We start from the raw sequence: 16,184 nt of genomic DNA on the forward strand, positions 1-16,184 counted from the left end.
ATATATTTATTATCTGGGTCTCTAAAAGACTTCTTTTTAACAATATATCGTTGAAAATAATTTATGCTTTTTAATTAATTTTACTTAAAAATAAACTTTAGATTTTTTGTCAGTATAACTGTAATATATAACTAAGCCTCTTATACGAAATATGCAATTTGACCAACATTCACCATTATTAAGGGTCAGTTAAAACTATGAGCTAATATGCCAACTGACAACCAGTTTATTAATGCAAACATGATACGAATGTTTGAAGAACTGAAGTACATACATTTTTGTTGTTGTATCCTAAAAATTGTAAAAACTAAGTTTTGCTAAAGATTTGAGAGAAATGGACACAAAGAAGTACATGAAAGAACATGAAAGTACATGAAAGTACATGAAAGTTCATGAAAGTACATGAAAGTACATGAAAGTACATGAAAGTACATTAAAGTACATGAAAGTACATAAAAGTACATGAAAGTAACATTTCGAGATTAAATTTTTTTTGTGTTAACTGTAATAAAATAATATATTACTTTGATAACATCTAACTTTTTTTTTGTAGTCTGTCTTTAAACGTGCTTCTATAGGGATTTGTGCATTAAATACCTTTATTAAATTGTTTAATAACTAAATCAATTTCAATCTAATATTTCTTTTTCTTCTTTTTTTTTTTAATCAGTTTTACTCTCAACAAGGCTGCAAGCAGCCACTATTAAGTTGGGTGTTACGAGAAAACAAAGAATAGAGTTAAAGAGCAAGGAAACGGTCGACAGAACACTTAAAAAGTTGTAATTTGTATGAGTCAGGAAAATATGAAGATGGGGGAGAGTTCGGAAGGGTTGAAGTGCGGGGAAAACTAAACAAATAGAAGTTTTTCGAGAATACAGGGACAGATACAGTAAAAGGATGAGACTTTGCTGAATGACGATTTAAAGAAAAAAAAGAATATTGGTTGATAAAACTAGAGGTGATAGCTCTTTTGAGCAGCAATCATGATAGTGTTTTAAGAAAAGAGAAAGAGATGCAACTTTACGACTATAAAAGAAAGGCTAAAACTTGGCAAATAGATCAGGTCTAACTACGTTTATAATACGTTTTTGGATCTTGTCTTGAAGAGAAAGAGCATCATTAGAAAAACCAGTCTAAATATGGCAAGAGTATTCCATACAGGGGCGAATAAGAGATTTTTAGAGGTGGAGAATAAAATCATTAGTAATATATAATACGAGCACTTATAAAGAGAAGCAAACTTAGCAGATGCTAACTTAGCAATTGATTGTATATATGGTTTCCATGAGAGGTCAGTAGTGAACAGCAATTCAAGAAGACGTAAAGAGGAGGACCCAGTGAAAGGATAGCCAATCATTGACTTAGAAATTGCGAGAGTATTGCAATAGTTGTTTGCAGAAAATAACTGAGTTATATTAGTGTTAAAATTTACAAGACTTTTTTCATGACATAAGTATAAAGTTGAGTCATCACCAAATAGAGCCACTTTAGATATAAGGTTTTTAGAAAGATCATAAATGTAGACAAGAAACAAAAAAAGACCAAGGATAAAACCTTAAGGTACCTCAGAGGTTACTGGAAATAAAGAAGAGCGTTGGCCTTCGAGGATGACTTTAATAAAACTTTCCAAGATGCACAACATGAAGCAAGCTTATGAAGAAGACTGGTATGCCAAACTTTATCGAAAGCTTTAGATATATTAAGAGCTATTAGCTCTAGCCTCGCCGCCTATATATAATGCACGACAAAATTTTTCGGTAATACCAGTTAGCCAATCAGCCCTAAAGCAAGAAGATCGAAAACCATATTAAATGTCTGACAGTAAGTTATTTAACTCAAGATGGGATGTTTGAAATTTGTTTATCAAAGACTCAAAGACCTTGCTAATAAAAGATAGAAGGCCAATAATATATTATTATATATACTAAATGTTTTACTTCGATCCGAAAAGTAAAGTCGCTTTTGCCCTTTTTACAAATGGCGGATTAAGTTTGTAAACAAATATTATTCAACTTTTATTTTCTTAAATGAATTAAATATATTTGAAATATAAATACTATTTATGTAAAAAATGTTAAGAGGAAATAAGAATACTTGTAAAATAAGTTAGAATACTTGTAAATTAAAGTTTTCAATCAAAAAGTGAAACGACAGACGCTTTTGAACCATTTTCATGAATTATAATGTCTTTTAATAAATCTAGACTCATAAAAATACTTTTATTAGTATTTTAATCGGCTTCAGCTTTTGTTATTTTTACAAATGGCGGGCTATATTTATAAACAAAAAAAAAAGCGGCTTTATTTATCGACAATAAAATCCCGCAAATTAGACATCTAGTTTATATAATATATCAATTTAGAAGACTGATCGGACATTAGTTGGAAGGGTTAGAATGTTCACCAGAGTTTTTAAAAGTTGGAACCACAGATGCCATTTTTCAGCAGGCAGGAAAACAAGTCTCAGTCAAGCATTTATTAAATAGCTTAGAGAGAATTTAAGAGAGTTCTGGAGAACAATTTTTTAAGACTATGACAGGAATTTTGTCTGAACCACAAGCTGTAGAAGAGTTTATTTGAGATATGACTTTAGCAACAGAAGCTGATGTTATTTAAATGTCCAACTGTAGACATTTAAATAACATCAATAATAATTATTTTTTGCAATAATAAATAGGCGTTTGTTCACAAGTAAGTTTATGTTTTTTAAAAGATGAAAAAAATGATTACGATGAGATATAGCAGCTGCAAAAGGAGGTGAAAACCATTGAGTAGAATAAGGTTTAAGTTAGAACCGACACGAAGGAATAAAAACTTTCAATTAAAAACAATTCAGAAATTTATTAGGAGGCGCATTTTTCACCTGAGAGAAAAAAGACATCAGCCTAAGGACCGTCACAAAAAATTTATGGAAAAAATATTAGTCAGCTTTAAGGTAGTCATAAAATCGTGCGATGATAGGGCAAGTCAGAAGAAAAACTATGAGGTAAAAGATTTATAGAAATCATTCTATGGTCTGAACCATTATAAGGAGAAAAAGAATAAACTAGACACAATAAGGGTCGGAGACTAGAATTTAATCAAGGAGTGAAGATAACTGATTAGGGTTGTCAGGAAAACGAGTCACGAAGTTAACTTATGAGTAAGAGATTGAGAAATATTGAAGTTATGGATTTTAGTGCCAGCAGGATCAGTTGAGTTAGAGCCAAGCCATTTAGTGCAATAAGCATTAAAGTCTTCAATAACAACAATATTGGCAGAGGGTTAAAGATAAAGAGCATTGTCAATTTGGTCAGAAATGACATCAAAAAAAGAGTGCAGTCTTGATAAGAAGGAGAACAATAAAGAACAAATAGAAATGTGACAGTGTGAAGAGATGCCAAGCGGAAGCACATAAAAGAATGGTCAAGCATTCAAACCTGAGTTCAAGACAAAATAGGTAAATTGATACGTATGTATACCCCAAGCCATGTAATAACTATTGGAGTCTTTGCGAATCAATGGATAGTACCCATCAACACTGAGATCTGAAGAAGGAACGGTGGAGTCAGCCTCTCTAAGAGCTACCACAGAGTTTGAGAAAACCTTACTATCATCCGGCCTCAGAACTATTAAACTAAGTTTTAGAGCTGTAACCTCATTAGGAGGTAACAGAAAGAGTTGGATAACCACTATTAAGAAGACGCAAACAAAAATCAGGCAGAGTAGAGTCAAGAAAATCTAACATTCATATATATATATATATATATATATATATATATATATATATATATATATATATATATATATATATATATATATATATATATGTAGTTTATTTGAAAGATTTAAAATAATATTAAAATCGTTTACCAAAATAGTTAAAAAAAATTCTTTTAAGCAAAAAAAAAAAAAAAATTGGACGATTACATAGTATTGACAAAAAGGTTAGGTAAACAATTTATATTTTTTTGTACAAAAGTTGCAATGAATGTTTTTTTTTCCAGAAGATATTTTAACAAAAGTTTTTTAGGGTTAGTCAGGCTCTTGCTTTTAAAAAATAATTCTTCTTGTAATAAAATATGCGTGAGAAATTACTAATTGGACCTGATAAAACTGGAAATTTCCATTCCTTCCGATGGGTTGTTACTTTAAATATGTATAAAGTGTAGTTTTAACGTTTGTATTTTAAAGTGAGTTTTCACTTATCTGTTTTTCAACGGCAATAGGTAAGAAATGGGAAAAATAATCACGTAAGCATGCGCAGTTCAGTGGTTTAGTAACTTAGGAAAATTTAAAGTACGCACGCTTGCGTAAACAGATAAGTGATTATTTTTCTCTTCTCTTTCCTATTCCCGTAAAAAAAAAAAAAAAAACGCTCCAAAAATAGTTCAATCTTTTTTTAAATGTAAAACCCTAACCATAACCCTGACGAATAAATACTTCACAAAATTTGAAAACAAAACTAATGATTTATTAAAATGTTCTTTCCAAATTTAATATTTTTATTTATAAAGTAATTACACCAAACAAGTATCTAATCATTTAGCAGCATACAACAAAAAGTTTTTATTCAAAACTTTAAAAATAGTGTTTCTGCGTTCTTGCGGTAAGCTAATGATATTTTCACGACAAATTGATTACTGATGGTAAAGCAAAATAATTAGCAGTAATAATAATTCAAGATGTATTTGTAAAATTTATTTAGTTGTTTTATTTGATTCGAGTATTTAAAGACGTGTTGCATTTTTTGCACAATTAATAAAAAGTGGTGCTTAAGCTAAATAGAAAACCAAGAAACTATATACAATTTATGATTATCAACAACTCAATATTATTTTTTAACTCTTTTTGGCAACAAGTCTTTTATAATTGTTAAAGGTTAGTGGGATATTATTGTTTGTATTTGTTTTAAAATGAAATTTGTGATTTTTTATTATTTATAATATTTATATATATATATATATATATATATATATATATATATATATATATATATATATATATATATATATATATATATATATATATATATATATATATATATATATATATTAGGGTGCATTGAAAAACAGATTTTTTTTTAAATTGCCTTGTAATAGCTCTAAATATATGCTATATAATAAAATATCACTGAACTAACAAAATACTTCGAAATTAAAATATTTTTAGAGTTGCCTCTAGTCCCTTGAACATTTTAGGGCCCCTAATATTCTGGGAAAAAAAATTCTTCGAAAGTAAATCAACCTGGTACTCAAAAGAAGTAAAATTTTATAAAAATTTCGAAAATAATAATTGTTTTATAAAAAAACTTTTTTAAAAAAAAATATTTTTAAAAAAACCTGTAAAAATGCACTTTTTTTATTTTTTGTTGAAAAACCATAGTTATTATGCAATGAAATTTAAAATAATAATTTTTACATAAAACAAATATTATTCTCAAACATTTTATAAAATTTTGCTTCTTTTGAGTACCAGGTTGATTTACTTTTGAAGAATTTTTTTTTCCCAGAATATTATTGACCCTAAAATGTTCAAGGGACTAGAGGCAACTCTAAGAATATTTTAATTTCGAAATTTTTTGTTAATTCAGTGATATTTTATTATATAGCATATATTTAGAGCTATTACAAGGCAATTTTAAAAAAATTCTGTTTTTCAATGCACCCTAATATATATATATATATATATATATATATATATATATATATATATATATATATATATATATATATATATATATATATATATATATATATATATAATAAATGTTTTAATGTCAATCTTGTTGTACGTTTCAATGTCATATCTTGTTGTTTTATGTTTTATATTTTAAATACAAAAAATATTTAGCACTTAGCTGCAGTGACATAGCAAGTTTTTGCCGCCCTCCGCCCTCCGCCCTCCTAATTAAAAGGACAATTGTATTTATTATAAAGATTATTCAGATACAAAATTATTTATAACTTGATTTTTTATCGCAAAAATTTTTTTTTGCTTTTCTGTTAATCAATTTTATTACTAATTTTCTGTTAAATGGATAGTATGAAAAAGTTTCTTAAACGCGGGTATTCATTGTAGGTCTTAGATGATTTTTTATCAGTTTTAGTTTTGAAAAATTCTCTCACAACTAGCCACACTAATAGCAACTGTAAGAAAAACTTTTAGCAATATAATTAGAATAGGAATTGAGTTTTCAAGACTGTTATTTAGAATAAACTGCAAAAATTTAGGTGGCCCACCACCCATCTTTGTTTTTATTTTGTGATGCGACAACAGAAATAAAAACTTCTTTTTATTTCTTTTAAACAGAAAGAAAAAAGTTTTTTTCTTTGAACAAGAAACTCTTCTTTATTAATGTCATCATGGTCATGACCCATGAAACTAAATTTGTACTTTCATTCAAAATATTTAATGAAGTAAGAGTGGAATGTTTTTCAGCAAATCATGCAATGATTTCTTGGATCACTCTGTCAAGGGACAAAAACATTTTTGACCCATAGTAGATTGGAAAGAAAAACTTCTGGTTTGAAAATTTTAGTTCTGTATTTTTGAAAATGAAATTTTAGTGCTTTTAATAGTCAATTGATTATTAAATTAACATTCACGTTTTAATATTTACGATCAGTGACCGTATTCCCATGGGAATTCAAGTAGCGTTTATTAAAAATTTTCTTTTCTGCATTAAAAAAAAAACTCTGGAAAATAAGACATTTTTTAAGATAAATGTTTCATTTTAAGATTTATTTTGATTTGATGCATTTCTATAAAGATTTCAACATTCTTTTAAAGGCTTTTAATGCAATTTTTAAAGCTTTGTACTAATGCCTTAAATACAGTTTTTTAATGCAATTTTTAAAGCTTTGTGTTAATGCCTTAAATACAGTTTTTTAAAGTTAAGTTAATAACAAATAAATTATATTTTATCTTCATTGTTATCTTTAATTAGTTACTATTAAAACATTTTTTTAAACAATTTATTAAAAAATATTTTTTTGTAAATTCTTTGTTCGTAAATTGTTATTAATTTAAAAGTAATAATTATTATGCAATATAACAACTTATTTTTTAATAAAATTATTGGCAACACTTGATCAGCTTTTTGGCAACAAAATAAAAATAAATTCATATCAAACTAGAATTTGTAAAACAGTTTTTTAAAACCTTATATTATGGAGGAGAAACTTTACAATAGTTCTCTCATGTTTACAAAGCTCAATTTTCGTTACAATTTTCTTTCATCTTTACAAAGCTAAAACTTCGTTATTTCAAAATTTTTTAATTCAAAACGCCTGCTTTCAGAATCAACTGGCCGAAAAAAGTTATTTAAAAAATTTACAAACAACGGGTTAAAAATTTTGTGTGAGTAAAATTGGGTGTAATCGACAGATTTTATGCAGTTTTTACAATCTTTTTGAGCGATAAACGAACAAAAAGAAAACTAATGTACGTTAATTTGTTACTTGTTTTAAAAAAAAGTTTTTTTTATATTTTAAAAATGTAACATTTTTTTATCGCCAACTGGCAACTTTGTCCATGTATCGTCAGGGCCTCACAAAATATTTCATGGGAGATTTTATGTGCTTCTCTCGCAGCCTAGACTTGGTTAAAGAAAGCAAAGTAGTGAGCTCTAAAACAGATAATAATATGTATATTGCAGACGTCATTAATACATCATTAATAGGTCATTGATAGGTACTTTAAATACGAGGTTTTCCGTTTCCGCGTCGTAAAATCTTTCTTAAAACGTATAAAAAAATTTTTGTATGCCTGTTTCAAACTTTCATTAAAATTTTTCGCTCAAAACCCATTTAATTTATTTTAGAAACATCTTAAGCAACTCAAAGTATGTATTTTTTTTAAATGTAATAAGGTTGCTGACCGGAGAAATAAGTTGAGTTCGGTACTATCAGGGACGTGGTGGGAATCGAACTTGGCTAAAAAAGAAAACGTGCATCCAATACTCTATTATACGCATTATATACGTATTTGTGCCAACTAAGTGAGTTCTGTTCTTCTCTTATGGTTAATGTAGGATGTTTAAATTCTCTTGATATGTTTGCAATGTATGATGGTATGTAATATATACCATCATCTACAGTAAATATCACATGATGACAGCCTGTTACTATTACACAGGTCAACAAAAAAAAAAAATTTTTCTGGTGCCGAGCAAACAATTTGTTTTTTGTATAGCATTTCTCATTTTGATTTCAAATATGCAACTCTTTTTTTACCATCAGGTCAAGTTGTAAAGATATTTAGGTTCAAATCTTAAGTATTTAGGGTAAAGTCCCTAATATTGTCGAAAAAAAAGTTAATCAAAAGTATGTCAACCTGGGTCTCAAAAGAAGCGTATTTTCATAGAGATTTTAAAAATGTTATTCATTTGTAATAAAAATAAGTATTTTGTGTATTTTTGGTGAATAACATTCTGTTGACTTTTTTTAAGAGTCTTTAGCATTTTTTCACATAATTTTTTTGTCAATTAATTTTAAGGAAAAATATTTATGTTTTCTAAAATCACTATGAAAATACACTTCTTTTGAGACCCAGGTTGACATACTTTTGAATAACTTTTTTTTCGACAATATTAGGGACTTTACCCTAAATACTTAAGATTTGAACCTAAATATCTTTACAACTTGACCTGATGGTAAAAAAAGAGTTACATATTTGAAATCAAAATGAGAAATGCTATACAAAAAAAAATTGTTTGCTCGGCACCAGAAAAATATATTTTTTTTGTTGACCTGTGTTATTTATGAACACTACTATTATTTATGTTTATGTTGAAGTTGCTCTATGTTTTTTAATATCTTTTGAGAAAGATGTTGCAATGGTTATTTCATCTCAAAAGTCAACAAATAATAGTAACAAAGACAGAGGAAGCTTTTGTACCAATAACTACTTTTCAGTAGGGATGTACCGAAGCTAAGATTTTGCCGAAGCCGAAGCTTCGGTCGAAGGCACTTTGCCGAAGTCACTTTGCCGAAGTAGTAGGCAAAGTGACTTTTACCGATGTAAGTGCCGAAGCCTAATGTAAGTGCAATGTAAAAGCAAAACCTTCGGCCGGAGCCGAAAACCTTTCGGCCGGAGCCGAAGGTTTTTCAAGGTATTTCACTACCACCATAAATCACAAAGCTTTTTTTTAAGTTACGCAATGTCATAGGATTTTAGGATGCAGCTATGCCTTGTTTGAACAAGTTTAATGTTGTATAGAATAAATAACTAGCTAATTTTTAATTACTAACTACAAATTAGTAATTACAAATTAGTCAACATAATCGAGTCTAAACTTTAAAATTATATTATAAAAAATGTTTAGTATATATTAGTTTGCGCTTTGAAGTATAATAAAACTACTATTTAGTAATTACTAATTACAAATGAAGAAAGTTATTTTTATTATATTTATTAGTTTATTGCGTTTAAATTAATTATCTATTGTTAGAAATCAGGCGAACTATGATTTAAAAGCGCAATCCATGCTCAAGCAAAAGCGTGTTTTTTTTGTCTTTAAATATGTTTCTGGTTGTGCTGAACAGACGTTTACTTTTAACGGATGAAGGAGGTGCGCACAAAATTTTCATTGAGATCGTTTCCAAATCCCACTTTTTTGTGTCTTTATCAGAGCAGGTGTAAGCACCCCACCAATTATAAGGGCATTCATTTTATTGTAATGCTGGAAGGCTAAAGTACAAGTTGACTACGTCCAAGTGTAAGCAAAAAGTATAAATCAAATTAAAATTTAAACTAATATTTTAAATCTTTAATCAATTTAAAAAATAAAAAATAATAATATTTTTGTTCTACTTATTAACAATAAAGAACAAACATCGATAAATAATAATAACATTGATAAATAATTATAACATTGGTAAATAATTATGTGGTGCATGAAAAATTAAAAAACATTAAATGCAACTAGACCCGTAACTACAGGAAGTCACGACCTGCCTGTGTATAGTTTTTGCTTGCTTGCAGTCACCTTTTTATTATATAAATACAATATAATTAAATTATATATTTTTGATTGATGATTGATGCAATAGAATTTACTAGGTGAAGACAACAGGACATGTGAGTACCAAAAGTATATGCTTTTTTAAAGATGTGACTGGGTAATTTACTTCTCTCCCAGCCAGCATATTTAGTTTCATTTTTGGAATTAAAACCTATATAGACACGTGTTTGTCACGATCCAGGCGTAAACTAAAAACACATGTATATTACGGGCAGTTTTACTCAAGTTTAACACGTGTTTTGTGAGGTTTTAAAGTCAAATTTAAATGTCGCATGCTTTTATCAGTGGTTTCACAATTCTTGCGGAAATTTATTAGAATATAATACAACGTTTTTGTAACGGTGAAACCATTAATAATTTAACTGGTTTTTGGTAAATAGTATCAGTTAATTTCACGGAATGGAAACCATTTTTGACACGGTTATTCTTTTTGTTTTAGATGGTTTTAAACACGCAACATAAACTACGCGTAACTTTTTTCTTAGTTGTGCCGGCTAGGCTTAGACTCAAGAATAATTCTGCACAATGGCGGCTGTTCGTAGATAGCTTAAAACAGTGTCTCAAAGCTGCGTAGCTTCAAAATGAAAATAGATATACATATTTGCTTCTTGCACACTAGATACAGAAGAATGAAGACAAAGATAATGTCAATGAACTTTTTAAAAAAATTCATAATTCTAAAATCAACTGGGATGTTTATGGTGATTTTTGCTTTTTAGCTTAGCTTACAAGGAGGATATACAAAGTACGTAAGTTTTCTTTGCTTACAAGACAGGAGGGTCGATGATGATCATTACAAGATAATTCATTAGCCCCCAGAAGCCCCTCGAAAAAGCAATAAAAAAATTTGCTATAGTAGTATGTAGTTCGTCGATTCCAAGATCTTAATTACAAACAACTGGTTGCAAATCTTACTGATAAATTCAAAAAACTGGGTTTTTGTATATCCATAAAGACTCATATGTTGCATTCACACTTAGATGACGTCCCCAAAAACTTATGTTATGTCAGTGAAAGAGCATGACAAAAGGTTTCATTAGAAAATTCCAAAAATGGAAAGAAGATATCAAGGACGATGTGATACTGCTATAATGCGAGGTTACATATGGTCTTTAGTCAGAAAAGACAAACGTATACACTCAAGACAATGGCAATCATCAAAACACTTCTAATCGTGAAGAATGAGTTTATATTTAAGAATTGTATTGTAATAGTATGTTTAAAAACATTTATAGTAGAGAACTGTATTGTTTTATAATACCTTTTTATTTAACTAATATCATACTTCCTTTCAATATATGAAATATTGCTATATGCAAAATAAATATCCTTACAATATTAGAATAGATTGATAAAACATACTGACTTAGAGTAAACTTGCACTTATATAAAAAAAATATGAAATTAAGCATAAATTAAAACTATTAAAGTCAAAACGAATGTGATTTTTGAATACAGTGGCGAAAATTACATAAAGAAGCATTGAAAAAATCTTAATGGACAAAACCTTTGTTACATTGTGCAGCCAAGCAGTTAGTCTCATTTGTTCAAAATATTGCAACAATAGTAAATATATATTTTCGCTTGATTTAGTTTAAAATCGTTATGTTAAATTGATTTAGAATGATCACAAGTGCAATAGATACAACAAATACAAAACCACACGAATCCCAACAAACGTTCTATTGAGAAATCTTTTAGCAATACTTAAATTACAAGTGTACATTGATAACTGGACTGCTGAAATTTTTACATCTGGAAACCAGGATAAGGTATTGCTTGAGAAATATAGATATCAGGGTTGTACACATTTTAGCCTCGACATCCCAAAAGACTTGATCATATATGCTGTTACAAATGAAAAGACAAATTATTTTTTTAAATAAATTTTTTTTTTTAATAAAGTTACATTAAAAAAATAAGCCCAATATTCATTTGACATTTTTTATTTTAGTAAAAAAAATTTATTGGCATATTTCTCTAAATAAATATTTTAGAAGTTTGATAAAGATGGATAAAAATTTTGACGAAATAAAACTTAATGACAACAACACCCCGTCAATGAAACGCATTTCAATCGATCATTTGGATCGACTATCAACAAAAGATACAATTATTCCAGCAAAAGAAAAGCTTCATATGAAATTTACAAATCTCAGTGCAAGTATTTACGGTAAAGAAATACTGAAAAATGTCAGTGGAGAGATAAAACCTGGCGAAATTTTGGCTATAATGGGTCCATCAGGTAACTCTTCTATTTTTAACAATTATTACTTAATTTAATTTTTTTATTAGGTTTACTTGTTTTGTTTTTGCGTTTTCTGTTGCCTTTTTTTTTCCACAAAATTTTGTCAAAAACTAATTTAGATGTTTTAAGACTAATTTAAAAATCGATTGATATATTTCAACATTCATAAACATATTTTAACATTCAATCGATATATTTTAACATTCGATTGATTTATTTTAAATACTCGATTGATATATTTTAACATTTGATCGATATAATTTAACTATTATCTGATAGTGCTACCACAAGCGATAGTACCACTATGTATTAAAAATGGACTTCGTCATGTGAAAAAATTAGCTTGAAAATTTGTACTTTATAAAAAAAAGAGCTTTATGTATTTTACAAAATCGGGGGTAAAATAAAGAAATTAACACTAGATAAATCATTTATTTTTAATAAAAGTCAAAATAAAACATTACAAGGCTACTACATATATTTTAATACTGCATTTTACAAACATATGAACTTTATTATAAGTAAACCAAAATGTTATTTCTAAGCTTAAATTAATAGTCAATAGAATTTAAGACCCATTAAAGTTATACTATTAGTTTAATAACATTAAACTAATAGTATCAACTTTAATTATCTTAATAGATAAATTAATGACATCTATAGAATCAAAAGCTTTAAATATTCCAAGATGTCTTTTTTAGATTTAAAACTCATCTGAATCTATAAAAAATGTGTTAAAAGTGACTTAAAAAGCTAGTATTTAACAATACGCAATTTCATTCGAATACACGCAATATAGTTCTAATATAAAAGAAACCAACGAAGTTGTGCAAGAGTGTTAACAACCTCTGTTTATTTGTGTTCAGGGTGCGGATTCACAACACTTTCGTAAGTCCAAAATTTGCGTAAAGTTTGGGTAAGTTTTGCTTAAGTTCAAAGTTACGCAAAGTCATATTCACCAACCTTGCGAAAACAAAAACTTAAGTTTTGAGTTATTACTTACGCAAAAAGAATAAAAAACGGTATTCACAACATTTTCCTAAAAAGTGCTCAGCAAACTTTACGCAAGAACAGTTACGTCTGCTATTTTCTGACTTAAGTTTGGCGTAACTATAAATCATCTGATAATATTGAAAAATGGCATTTTTATTATTGTCAAAGGTTTCAGATTTTGTATGTTACTGCCAATAAAATATAATTTTATATTAATTTTATACTGCTATACGTTCAGTTATTTATTTAAATAATACAACTATAATTTTTTTTAACAATTACAACAATAGCAATATGTTTACCAAACATGATGTACTACATAAACTTGTTTTATAAAACTTGTTTTCACCTTAAATTTAAGGTTAAAAAAATATACACACAATCTATATAATGAATAGTTTACTCTCTCATAGCCTAGCTAAAACAAGGAGAGCGACCATAGTACGGATATATCATACAGTTTTCTTGTATGCCAATAACTTAATAAATAAGTTAAGTAAATAACTAGTTATCGTCATACTTCAAAACTATATGATGAATTCATACTATATTAACTAATGGTTTCATTTTTACTATACTATCTATACTATACTATACCAAAATATATACAATAATATTATTGAAGTATATACTTTAACTTGTCGAACTAGCATAAAGAAAGAGAGAGAGATAGTCTCTCTCTCTCACACTCTCTGTGAGAGAGAGGAAATATGTGTGCTAATATAGATACAATATTCACAAAAATATGTAATTAATTCATTAGTTTTTCAAATCTCTATTTTTTTTTTTTTTTAGTTCATAAATGAGAACAAGGCTATTTCAAAATACAATAATGGTAAATTATCTCTGAGTAACTATTGAAGTAAAAAAATATTATATCCTAAATATTAAACTTACTTTGAATCATGATTCTATGTTTTTCGATGATTTCAATCATCCAAAGGTATTAACAATATAAAGATTTTTTTGAATAAGAATACTCTGTTTTTAATTATTTCAATTATCAGGAGATATTATTAACATCTATGAATAATTTAAATTATTAAAAAAAAAAGCATTAATTTCAAAGCCTAATTTCTTGGTAAATAATATTGCTATTTGCAAAAAATAAATATATTCTGTAATAGTTTAAATTGTTTTGGTAGATCTTATATTTTGTATTTCTATATAAATTCTCATTCTTGTTGTTTGTTAATGCAAAGAGCAGAAATTCCATAAAAAATTCCTTGATCCACCAGTTAATCCAAATGGAGTGATAGCGCTTTTCACAATTCACTAGAATTATTATCTGTTGCTGTTGAAAATAGTGTTACAATTCTTGAGATAACATGAGATTTTTTTAAAAAACCATTTCCATTTCCTTAATTCTTATGCACGTTTTTTATTTGCATACGGAAATTTTTCAGTCACAAAACAAGTATTTTCTTAACCAATTTGCACGCCTGTATTTCATTGGATCTACATCAGAATTTAAGGTAAGTTTGTATTATTGTAAAACAAACATTTCTTTATAATAATTTATAACTTTTGCCTTACAAATTCAATAAATAAAAATTTTATAGTGTTTTAACCAATTCAGGTACCAGTGGGGAGAAATGGTCCACAAGAGGTCCGTTTCTCCTCATTTATTTGATTCATGATAGGCAGTAGATTTCTATAGAGATGATATGCTTATAATTAGTATTTTGAATCTATATAGATGTATGTCTAATCTTTACTGAAATAAATTTGTTAATTATTAATGATGGTTCTATAATCTAGATTAGATCTAGCTCTAGATCTAATCTAGATTTTTAAAAGTCAAGACATAGTTAATGACAAATACTTTTTTTCTTTTTTCAGGTAATAATGCCTCAGGTTTACACAAGGAAAACTGACAAAGACAAAGTGCCAGAGTCAGTTATGATAGATTCTGTAACTGCTGTTGAGAAGGGCATGACAGTTCGACAAGCGGCAAAAGAATTTAACGTTGCCCGATTAACACTGAATAACAACATTAAAAAGGCAAAAAGTAAACAACCTAGCCTGTGTTCCAACTATCAGCACAGCCTGATATTTACTGCAGAGCAAGAAAGTTGTTTTGCAACATACCTGGTCAGGTGCTCAAATATGTTTTATGGCCTAACAACAAAAAATGTTCGTTCTCTTGCCCTTGAAATGGCTACAGTGAATAACATAAAATGCCCTGCGTCATGTATCACCAATTCAATGGCCGGAAGAGAGTGGCTTTTTTGATTTATGAGACGCCATCCAAAACTTTCACTTAGACAGCCAGAAGCCACATCACTGGCACGGGCTACAGCGTTCAATAAATTCAATATCAACACAAGTCGGTCCATTTCTCCCTACAGGTGGTCCATTTCTCCCCATACTGAGGTGGTGTTTTTTATTTTTTATTTTTTTTTATGTATGATAATTTTGTTTTTCTTATAGACTATATTTTGAAATGAACGGTTACTCTATTGAGAAATATATCAAACATCCCTAAGTTGTTGTTATTTATGTTTTTATGTAACTTTTAGTAAAAAAGTAAAAATGGTCGACCATTTCTCCCCAATCTCTCCTACTCTTTCCATCAAAGATAAGAATCATATTTTTATTCGTGCAAAAATGGTACAACAAATTCTCAATCTGAAATAACACTGAAAAAAACTTACAAAAAAGGAGTAGATTTTAATTCAAATTCAAACTTTTATTAACTAATACAATTGAAACTGTACGCATCGAAGTTACGAATGTAGATTTATATCGACTAGACTAATACAATAATGTATTAGTCTAGTATATAATATATCATGAAAAATACAAATTTTATTAACGATAAACATACTATGAAAAACACAACTTTTCCATTACGTATTATGAAAAATATAATAATGTATTTTTCATAATATGTTATGGAAAACTTGTTGAACTTATGTTTATGTTTTTGAAATTT

Source organism: Hydra vulgaris, chromosome 03, assembly GCF_038396675.1.
Source record: "Hydra vulgaris chromosome 03, alternate assembly HydraT2T_AEP".
In the NCBI taxonomy this organism is placed as follows: domain Eukaryota; kingdom Metazoa; phylum Cnidaria; class Hydrozoa; order Anthoathecata; family Hydridae; genus Hydra; species Hydra vulgaris.